The following is an 11,249-nucleotide window of genomic DNA, read 5'->3' on the forward strand; positions in this document are numbered from 1 at the left end:
GGACAGATGAGTCACAAGATGGAAGGAATTGGGATATCTGAGTCATCCACACGGTTCTCTGTGTGAGTGAGAAATTAACTTTTATAGTGTTCCGCCTGAGATTTTGGGGTTGTCTGTTTCAGACACAACTATCTTACCCAAGATAAGATAAAATGAGGGAATAACTTACAAGTAGCTTGGACGGGAAATTTTTAAAATACTTTACAAATATGGGGTAATGATAGCATCTTTTTATTCAGACAGTAAAGCACAGACTTTGGAGTCACAAAGTTTGGGTTCAAGTTCAGATTCTGTCACTTATTAGCTAGCTGTGTGACATTGCGTTAAATTACTAAGACGGTTTACTCAACTGTAAAGTAGGAATAATAAATAATCTACAGTCCACAAGATTATTACTAGGATTAAATAAAATATATAAAGAATCCAGCATCAGCATGACATATTAATCACTTAACAAATATTAGCTATAGGGGCTTCCCTGGTGGCGCAGTGGTTGAGAGTCCGCCTGCCGATGCAGGGGACACGGGTTCGTGCCCCGGTCTGGGAAGATCCCACATGCCGCGGAGAGGCTGGGTCCGTGCGCCATGGCCGCTGAGCCTGCGCGTCCGGAGCCTGTGCTCCGCAACGGCAGAGGCCACAGCAGTGAGAAGCCCGCGTAACGCAAAAACAAAACAAAACAAAACAAATATTAGCTATAACTATTACAAATATCTGAGGAGGTGGCACAAATGTAACTGAACCATTTACTGGATAAAACTGTTTAAAAAGAGATTATCATGCTTAAGGTTAGAAATAAAAGGAAACAAACTGTTGGCTCTGAAATGGCTTGTCTAATGTCATCAGAATAGTTAGCCATTTGCAAGTTTGGAATGCATCATTATAGTACACGAATTTCTCCAACATAAATATAGTTTTCAGCCTTGCTATGTTTATACAGCTACAAACCTATGACAAGTCATCTAATATTAAAAATGGAGTAAATAATTTCAACTTAACTACTTTTATATATGGGGGAGGTGGAGGTAACTCAACAGAGTATTAACATAGGCACATATCAGTTTCCAGCAAGTTTTTTGGAACGTGAATGCTTATCAAGACTCAAATATACTACCTTGAGCTCTATCCTTAACATAATTTCTATGATCGCCTAGAAACATAAACTAAAAGTTCAGAATAAACTATTCCCATATGCCACAAAGCCTCCCCAAAGAGATAGTTCTTAAACAGCTTCACAAACATACACCTGCTACATTTATCTATTTAAGCCTATTCTTGTTTGGGAGGTAGAATAGAATGGTACTATGTGGTTTTAATAATACTCATTACAAATAATACTCATTACTCAATCCATTACAAAAATAAGCTGCTGCAGAAAGAAAAAGCATTATTCATTCCATTTTCCAATTAAAGAAAAACGATTTAAAACATTTTGACTAGTCCATTCCAGGCACTCTTTGTTCAAAAGGGCAAACAATACACCAATAGGGAAAAGGTAGGAAAAGCATGGTGCAAAACGATGGGTATGCTAACAGGGCCCAGAGACATGAAAAAGTTTTTAAATAGGTTTAAAAAAGATATCCAACTGTCAAAAAAATTTTTTTGAACTGGTTAAAATACTCATTGCTATACACCAACAGAAGGGAAATATTAACCTAGTCTGATAGTAGTCAAGTCTGTCTACCTCTTGAATTTCAACTTCCTTATTTGAAAGCTGAAGTGATTGGATGAGGTAATGTCTAAGGCCCCTTAGTTCTAAAAGACTATGATTCTAATATACAAATATATAGACAGCTGTAATACATACCATACTCTAGGGTTAAAAGTGGACAATTAATATTTCTTTCTGTTCTTTTAAAAATACCTCCAAATTCTGTACAGTGTTGGTGTACTCTTTGGTCTTAGTAAATCCAGTGGAATGAGTATTATCTGTGCAAACTAAATTTTACCAGTTTCATCACTAATCTGAATAATTCTACTATTTGTACAATTACAAATATTAAGTGTTTGGGCTAATTTTCTCCTTACCATTTTTTCTGGAAGCTGTTTTTTGTTTGTTTTTTAATAAAAAGTATTAAAAAGAATGTTTCCATCACTGCAGAAAGTTCTATTGGATAGTGCTGGTCTGGAGATTATTTGATTTATCCATACAGCTAATGTGGCAGAGCCAAAGTCTCAGTCCTCTTTCTACTACTTTACTTCCTCCACAAGACCTTCATTAATCACCTGGTTTCTGAATTATCACGTTGGCCTTGTGTTAAGTTCTGCTTACAAACATCCATTTGCTTCCAACAGGTAAACAAACTTTAAGCTTTGCATGGCATTCCGCAATCTTACCTTAGTCTCTCACCATTCTCCTACATAAAAACACACTCTAGCCAACTGGTCTACTTGTTAAATATATTAACAAAACATAGTTTCACCTCCATGATGTTTCCTATGTCTTTGTCTCTGCCTGAATACTCTTTTCCACCTTCTCTGTTCTGCTTATTTAAAGTCCTACTCTTCTTTCAAGGCCCAACACCTGCCTTATTTCCACAAATCATTCTAGGTCAGTAATTATAGATAAACTACTAAAAATTGTTTCATACTTTTATATAGAAGTTTACAATTTTCTTAATACTTCACCTAAATATTTTACTGTGATTCTTTGCTAGGATGTGGGAAAAAAGTTAAGCAGAGTATAGGTAATCAAGAGTCTGTGTACGTGTGGCACTGATTACAATTTTTTAAAGGGTGATCAGAGCTTACTGAAAAGATGACATTTAAACTAAGACTTGAAGGGAGTTAGCCATGAGGAAATCTGGGGAAAGAGCATTCAAGGCAAAGGCAACAGCTACTGCAAAGCCTTAAGGTAGGAATGTGCCTGGTATGCTCAAGGAACAGCCTAGAGGCCAGAATGTGGCCAGAGGGAAATGAGCAAAACAAAGAATATACGAGATAGGTCAGAATGTTATGGGACCAGGTTGTGTATGGCTTTATAGACCACTGTAAGAACTATGGCTTTTATCCTAAGCAAGATGGGAAAACTTAGGGGGCTTCTAAACAGAGACAGTTTAGAATCTGAATAATTTAAAAGGATAATTCTAGTGTTAATAGAATGAGAAGGAAGAAGTAAGGACAGTAACATGGAGAAGAGTTTAGAGGCTACTGCAATACTCTAGGAGAGAGATGATGACGGGCATAAGGATATCTTTTGAAACTAGAACTGACAGAATTTCCTGATGGATTCCAAGAGGATTTTGCCCTGATTAACCAGAAGGCTGAAACTGCTGTCCACTGAAATGGAGAAGGCTGTGAAAAGAACAAGTTTAGGGAGGAGCTAAGAGCAGGGGCTCATTTTCAGACATTTAAGTTTGAGATGCCTTTAAATCTTAGGTGAGAATGTACAGCCAAATACCCACATGACAGGCATGGAGCTCAGGAAAAAGTCTGGCTTAGAGATAAAATTTTGGGAAGAGTTGTTATACGAAAGGTGGGTAAAATCACAAGCATGGATGAAGTCCCCAGAGGAATACATAAAGAAGGGTAAGGACTGAGCCCTGTGGCATTCCAACTTTAAGATACAGGGTAGAAGAGGAGGCTCCAGTAAAGGAGATAGGGAAAGTGGAAGGAATCACACCCTCATGAGACAAAACCTCTTGGTCTATCCCATCAGTATTACACTTGCCCTCTCCCCTAAATATAAACTATATCTTAAGAACGACCTGAGAGACAATAACAATGTATCTTACATAATACAAGCTACTTCTTAGGCCTGTTCAGACTTGAGGGTATTAAGACACTTCCTCTGATACTTCTCAGAATGGATAAGAATTCTAAAGGAAGGGCTGTCTGGTCTCTGAGAGTCACAATGCATGATACAAAACAAAGGTAAGCACAGCTCTTTTTACTTTTGACTGTATATTAGTTTCCTGTTAACAAATTACTACAAAGTGGGTGACTTAAGACAACAGAAATTTATTTTCTCACAGTTCTGGAGGGTGAAAGCCTCAAATCCAGCAGTGTTACGATCCCTTTGGAGGTTCAGGAGAATCTGTTCCTTGCTTCTTCCAGCTTCTGGTGATTACAAGCATTCCTTGGCTCGTGGCCACATCACTCCAGTCTCTGCCTCCATGCCTCACATTGCCTCCACCTCTTCTGTGCATCTTCCCCTCTTCTATCTGTAATTACCCTCTGCTTTTCCCTTATAAGGACAACTTGCCATTGAATTTTGGACCCCTCAGATAACTTGGGATGATATCCTCATCTCAAGATGCTTAACTACATGTGCAAACTCTTTTTTCAAATAAGGTATCATTCACAGGTTCCAGAGATTAGTATGTGAACATCTTTTTGAGGGCCACCACACAATCTACTACATGACTCCAGAAATTTTTGCTAAGGTCATCAGTAAAGTGTGTTATGTTTATGCAAAAAGCCAAAGGATGTTCATCTATAATTTTTTTAAAGTTACTTTTTTTTTTTTTTTTTTTTTTGCGGTACACGGGCCTCTCACTGTTGTGGCCTCTCCCGTTGCGGAGCACAGGCTCTGGATGCGCAGGCTCAGCGGCCATGGCTCATGAGCCTAGCCGCTCCACAGCATGTGGGATCTTCCCAGACCAGGGCACGAACCCGCGTCCCCTGCATCGGCAGGCAGACTCTCAACCACTGTGCCACCAGGGAAGCCCTATTATTATTTTTAATGAAAGGATATGGCTATAAGGAGATACCTATTTGATTTGGCTATGTATTTGATTTAGCTATATTTGGCTATGTGTAACTGCTTACCAGGTAACCACTGCAACCCCTGGTTTGGATAAAAGAATGAGTTATTGTGCTATATAGTACATATCCTGTACTATAGGATGTGATGATAGACTTTTCTAAATGTTTGCTTTATTTTCCCCACTTAAATGCACTTAATCAGTCCCCACCCTCTCTTTCCAAAGGACCTTATTTCATGATTTTGATTTAAGGATGCCTATGTAAGAAGTGTTGGTTATTCATGCAAACAAAAACTGAAGGATAAATTAGTTAAGGCAATAGTTAAATAGATCAGAGGTTTAAAATCTGGTTCTGGAGCAGACCTAGTCACCTCTCCTGACTCAATATGTTACAAGAGCATCTTGTATTGATTCATTCATTGTAACTTATTCCAGTGTGGGAGGTAACAGAACCTCCGCACCAGTAGTCTCATGGGTACTTTTTCCTTCTGTTTTTATACTGAGATTTGCTATGACAAGTTACTAATAATTTAAAAATCTATTTTGTAATAGTCTTGTCTGAGTAGTTAAGAGTGTTTCAAAGACATAATTTATACTAATCAAATGAAACAGATGATAGCACATTCTCCCTCATTTTACAAACAGGGAAAGAGAGTGAGGCAGAGCCATCTGGGGAAAGTTGTACAAACGAAAGAAGTCAGGTATCCTGACTTTCAATCCAACTCAGTAATTGCAATTCAATGACATATGTGCTTCTGTATTTGGACTCAAAAGACATTTAGAAAGAGACTATCAAAAAAGACAAAAGAAGTTCTGTGGAAAGGAAAAAACATTTCATACAAAATACTCCTAGAGCTGTGCTGTCCAGTGTAACCACATGGTGGATCGAAGACTTGATATGAATAAAAGAATGTAAAGTCATTCACTAATACATGCTGAGACAATAATGTTTTGTATATGTTGCATTAAATAAAATATATTATGAAAATTAATTTCACCTGTTTCTTTTTACTTTTTAATGTGGCTAACAGGAAATCTTAAATTAATTTATGACTTACATTATATTTCTATTAGATAGCCCTGCTATAGAGTTATGAAATAGTTACATTACAATACATAACTTTATTCAATTAGCAAATACTTATCCAACACCTATCATTGTCAAGCCTTATGCTAAGTGCTGAGACCTTAAGAGTGAACAAAGATAATGGTCCCTGGCATCATACAGTTTACATTATCTCTTACACTTCTACTGTACATTTCATATGTATTATCTCATGTGCATAAGAATAACTTAGAGTACTTCACCACTTGGGGAGCAAATGTCAATACCTGACTTAGAAATCACAAAATATAAATCATCAGTAGATTTATAGTAATGGCCATCTATTTTTGTGATATATTAGTTATGTTATTATGCTATATACGATTTATCTGGAAGCCTAACACTATCTCACTCCCTATAGCTTCTCCTGGTTTCTTGTTCCTTCCCTCTAACTAGTTTGCTCCCTCCTACGGCTCATCTCTACCAGAAGTCTCTACAACTGGCAACCTTGCTTGCTATTCACATTACAGCAGGGCTGTTTATACTTTCAGGGGTCTCCAGAGGAGGACAGAGGTCGAAAATGTTAAGTGTACGTAATTTTAAGGGGCTAAGTTCAGTTTTTTGAACCCAAGGCTGAGTTTTGGAGTTTCTTTTCGGCTTAAACAAACTAGGGTGATTTCTGAGGATTTTGCTTCAAAATTCAACGCACAAATTTATTTGAGGGCTAAAATAACTCCTTATTAGTTTTATCCTACTGAGGATTTCACAGAAGAAAACTCTACCCGGGGAGGGGGAAGGGGAAGCTGGGACGAAGTGAGAGAGTGGCATGGACATATATACACTACCAGATGTAAAACAGATGGCTAGTGGGAAGCAGCCGCATAGCACAGGGAGATCAGCTCGGTGCTTTGTGACCACCTAGAGGGGTGGGATAGAGAGGGTGGGAGGGAGACGAAAGAGGGAGGGGATATGGGGATATATGTATACATATAGCCGATTCACTTTGTTGTACAGCAGAAACTAACACACCATTGTAAAGCAATTTATTCCAATAAAGATGTTAAAAAAAAATGCTGGTATACTCACACACAAAAAAGGAAACTCTACCAAGCAGGACTTCAAAAACCAATTAACAAGTAGCATTTCTCAAGTAAATGACTTTTAAAAGAAAATAGTAGGTAACATCAATAGAACAAGAATGTATAATGTTTTTTAGGCTAATATCCTAGCTTTTGAGAAATTGTCACTAATAAATTAATTGTTCAGGTTTTATTGACAGCTACAAAGAGAGCAATACAAACAAAAACTACTTTATCAAAAGATGCTAATTTTTCTCAGTTTAATACAGAAAGTATTATTGACATATGACAGCTATTGAGAAACGAACGAAGTATCCAAATTTTAAACACCCAAAATGATTTCACTGCCTTTTTCCTACCGTCATCTGAAATACAGATGTGTTTAGCAAAGGAACAGTATCCCACAGTCTTTAGCTGTGCAGGTGTGGTTATATATATAGTCGTTTCAGGGTTATACAAAGCTAACAAAAGCTGGTACCTCATGACTTAAAAATTAAAAAGCCAAAGAAAAATAATTACTCCTGACTGGAGAAAAAAAATCACTTAAGGAAAATTTAGGTGATCTCCATAAGTAATCAGATTAACATTTTGCTTAAAAAAAGATCAAACCAAAACCTTTAAGTTAAAGTACTTCATGTACGACCATGGGTCCTTTCAGACCATCATTAAACTACTAGTGCTAGTTTGCCAAACACAATGTCAATACAATCAAATATAAATTTAGAAATTCAACTTTTTTTGGCCTTCAGCCCAAAATGGCCTAATTTTTACACGGGCCTTAAATGATAAAAGATCATAAAGCTTAACACGAAACCAGCCTGCATTTGACAATCAACTGTCACTTGTTAGAAGCATCAGAAAAACAAATAACAATTCTCTAGGATTTCCTTTATAACCCGAGTAGGGAAGAAACAGAAAGAGGCAATTCAGATATAAATGCAACAAAATGTATCCCTAGCTTACTCTCTGCCCAGCACCTGACCAGGGATTTTGACGTGTTATCACAAATATTTGTCTTCCTTCTCCTCCTTGAAAAATTCAGAAAACTACGTTTTTCAATCCTCAGCGCCCTCCAGATTGGGGGGCTGGGGGTGGGGTGGGGTGGTGTGGGCAGGGATGATTAGAAACCAAAGAATTTCTGTGATAAATCTAAGGAAGTATTAAGGATAAAATCAGAACCTGCCATAATATACAAGAGAGTCTTTCAAATGATAAAAGAGTTTGTTTTAAATTACCTATATTTAATTCCATCTAACAATCCCGTGAGAATAGTCTTTCAATCTGATCCCATTGAAGAGAGGCGACCCCAAGTGTCTTAATTCACAACTGCAAAAATATGACCTTACGACTTCCTCTATTTCAAATGTGTGAAGTGCATTTATTTTCCACTAAAATGCTGAAGTAGCTTTAAAAACAGACAATAATCTTAGTATCTTTCATGTTAGGTAGAAAAAAAGTTTCATTTAATCAAGTAAAAAGGCACCCAAAATTCTACTAATCACCACCAAAATTTTTTAAATTCCAATACTGGTCTGAAGACAGTAAAATGGACCATCCTTTATATAAACTCTGATGATCAACTGAGGCGTCATTCAAACGAAACAACAATATTTCAAGTAGCTACTATCTGGAGACTAAAAATTGAGTTGTGTTTCAATTTCTAAAATAATGTTACAGTTTTAAAAGTTAATCTTACTGCAATCCTCCTGGAAGTCACAGATATTGAAAAACTACACTAACATTAGTTGCCAAACGTAATTTTTTCCTCAGAAAGACACCTTGTGGTGACATTAAAATAGTTTCTGAGGACACATGAAATTTAAATTTCAGTTACACTGTATACAATAATAGAAAGGGGAATAAAACTAACAAATAGAAAGGGTTTTTGTTGTTGTTGTTGTTGCATAAGGTGGTTTAGGTCCCAAGACTTAATTCTAGATCTTTACCATGGAATTGCACATAGCAAGCAAAGAACATTTGAAAATAAGCGTCAACAATAGATCATCGCCATTTTCTAAATAGAAGTATTTACATTTTGATTCAGTTCTGACAGTTGGGTGTTAAGGAAGCATAAACAAGCCAATATGGTAATAACAGCTTGACTTATAAAGATGCTCATTAAGATGGTTAATGGCAAAACCGAAAATGAAACCTGGGCATACCGTCAGACTTCACATAACAAAAAGGGTCAAGGAATTAGGTTAAAATAAAAAATACATATGTATAAATAAAAAGACAGCCATGTTCCTACCAAAAAAAAAGAAAGAAAGAAAGAAAGAAAGAAAAGAAAAGAAAAGTGGAATGCTAAGGAAAAATCACAAACATTTTAAGGCAACCGATCAGAGGAAAGGATTGCTTTATTCCTCCACCGTTTACTAACATTTAATACTAGCGTTTGCAGCCAACACCTGGGTTTGAAAACTGCAGAGGCATTTAAATGCTGTTCTTTCCAATGTCCACCCAACAGGACGTTCCGCAACATTTTGAATAGTAAATATTAACCAGAATAAAACATCCTTCATGTATTTCTACCTTCAAGAGCTAATGGGAAAAAAAATAAGACCTTTCTTTCTCCCATATGTAGCCTTAACCATTCTCTCCCCTCTTTTATTTACTGCCCTTTGTCGCGAGGTTAATGAACCCTGAACTTATTTTCCTTCTTCCCATTAATGAAAAGGGTGGGGGGGGGGCAACAGCAGAGGGGAAGCCAAATGACAGGAAAAACTGGAAATTAAAAATAGTGGCATTACTGGCTGGATGAAGACTGAGAACTCCCTGAAGGTTTAGTGTGAGGGAGACAACCCTGGAGGACCCCTCTTAAGACATACTTCACCCTAAGACCCCACCATTTTTAGTCTGTTTAATTTCTGCTTTTGCAGGGGGTGGCAGTCCCCCGGATGAACGTTCCCCAGGGCCTGCCTCTCTTTTCCCCGAGGCCTCCAGCCGCCGGGGGTGGGGGGCGCTGGCCCCGGCTCCGAATTTGCAGCGAGGCCCGGAAATCGGTCCCGTTAGAGCCGATTTCACCCATCAGGAATGCGCTCCGCCCCCGCCACCTCCCCGCCGCGGCCGCCCTCCGCGTCGCCTGCTCCAGGGGCCGGGGAAGTGCAGGAGGGGAGCGCCGCCTCCGCCCGTCACAACACCACCGGGTCGGCCGCCCTCGCCCCAGACTGCTCGGGCTAGGAGGACAGGGCTTGGGGCGTATCCCACGCCTCCCCTCCGCGCGCGCGGCCGAGGGGACGCCAGCGCCGGGGCCAAGCCGGGGACGCGGAACCAGCCCGAGGCCTGACCCCCGGGCCGCCCCGGCCCCGCGCCGAGCACGAGCAGGGGCGCCTTTCCCGTGGGATTTCCGAATCCATTTCCGTCCCGGGGAGGGGCGCAAGGGTAGCAGCCGGAGCGCCCCGTGTCGGAAACTGGAGCCGCCCCTGCCCTCTGGCTCCCGGGCGCAGCTTCCCCCCGTACCCGCCCGTACCTTCAACTCCTCAGGGAGACGCAGGGCGCAGGGCTGCGGGCGAGCAGGCCCATCTCCTGGCGGCGGTAGCAGCCAAAGGAAGTACGGAGGAGGGTTCCTCAGACCCGCCAAGGCGCCTCTCAGCTGGGGCGGGGGGAACGGAGAGGAGGGGTCCAGACTGCCGCTTTCCCGGACTCCTCCTCCGCAGTTCTGTCTTGACTGCTGTTCCCGGGAACCAGCGCCGCAACTGCCATTCTCCCCCTCCCTCAGCCCCCGCTGTCTCCACCCCCTCCTCCCACTCCTTCCTCCTGCCCCCGCCCCGCCCCTGCGCACCGCCCGCGTGCCTTGCGTCATGGCGTCACGCCCACCCGGCCCGTCGCGGGCGGCTCTGGGACGCGGCTGTTTGCTTGCTCGTGTTCGCTCCGCGCACGCCCGGGAGCTCCCCGCCAGCGACTCGGGCGGCCGGGAGTGTGGCCCCTCCCGCCTGTCTCCCCGCCCGGGGCTGTCAGCGGCCCTTTCTGCCCATCATCCCGCAGGACTTCCCCGAAGCGGGCCGGGCTGTGGGGCAGGTGTCTCCTCCAAGGACGGGTGGGAGTGGCTGGAGGTGTAGGGAGATGCTGGACTTGGGGAGCCTGGCTTTCGGCGTTTCGCACGCCATTATTCATTCCTTTGTGTTCTCACGGTTCACCTGCTAGATTGGCAGCCCCAGGGAGAGCAGGGCCGTGGTGCTGCAGCGAGTTTCAAACCTCTCCGGGAGGAAATGCCCTTCCCTCAGGGTGGCGGCGCCCCACCGCCCCCTTCTTTTAACAGACCTTAGTTTTCCGCAGGGGCTGCTAGGAGCAGCCCTTAGCCACAGTTGAACACCTTGTGTGAGGGTTCGGAGAATATATTCCACTCACCTCTTTTTTCCCACTTGATCTCACACAGAGTCCCTTAAGAATTCAGAATTCATATTTCAGTTATGTTTGATACCT

General features: G+C 41.3%; 1 protein-coding gene across 3 annotated transcripts in view; it reads right to left on the reverse strand.

The window, feature by feature from the left end:
- RNF19A (ring finger protein 19A, RBR E3 ubiquitin protein ligase) overlaps nucleotides 1-10,540 on the reverse strand; it is a 53,604-nt gene extending 43,064 nt beyond the window's left edge. For all 3 annotated transcript variants that reach the window (XM_060115831.1, XM_060115829.1, XM_060115830.1), the window contains exon 1: nucleotides 10,297-10,540. The gene's annotated coding sequence lies outside the window, so the exon portion shown is untranslated. The remainder of the gene's footprint in view (nucleotides 1-10,296) is intronic.
- Nucleotides 10,541-11,249: the final 709 nt, after the last annotated feature.

Source organism: Mesoplodon densirostris, chromosome 13 (assembly GCF_025265405.1).
Source record: "Mesoplodon densirostris isolate mMesDen1 chromosome 13, mMesDen1 primary haplotype, whole genome shotgun sequence".
NCBI classification, from domain to species: domain Eukaryota; kingdom Metazoa; phylum Chordata; class Mammalia; order Artiodactyla; family Ziphiidae; genus Mesoplodon; species Mesoplodon densirostris.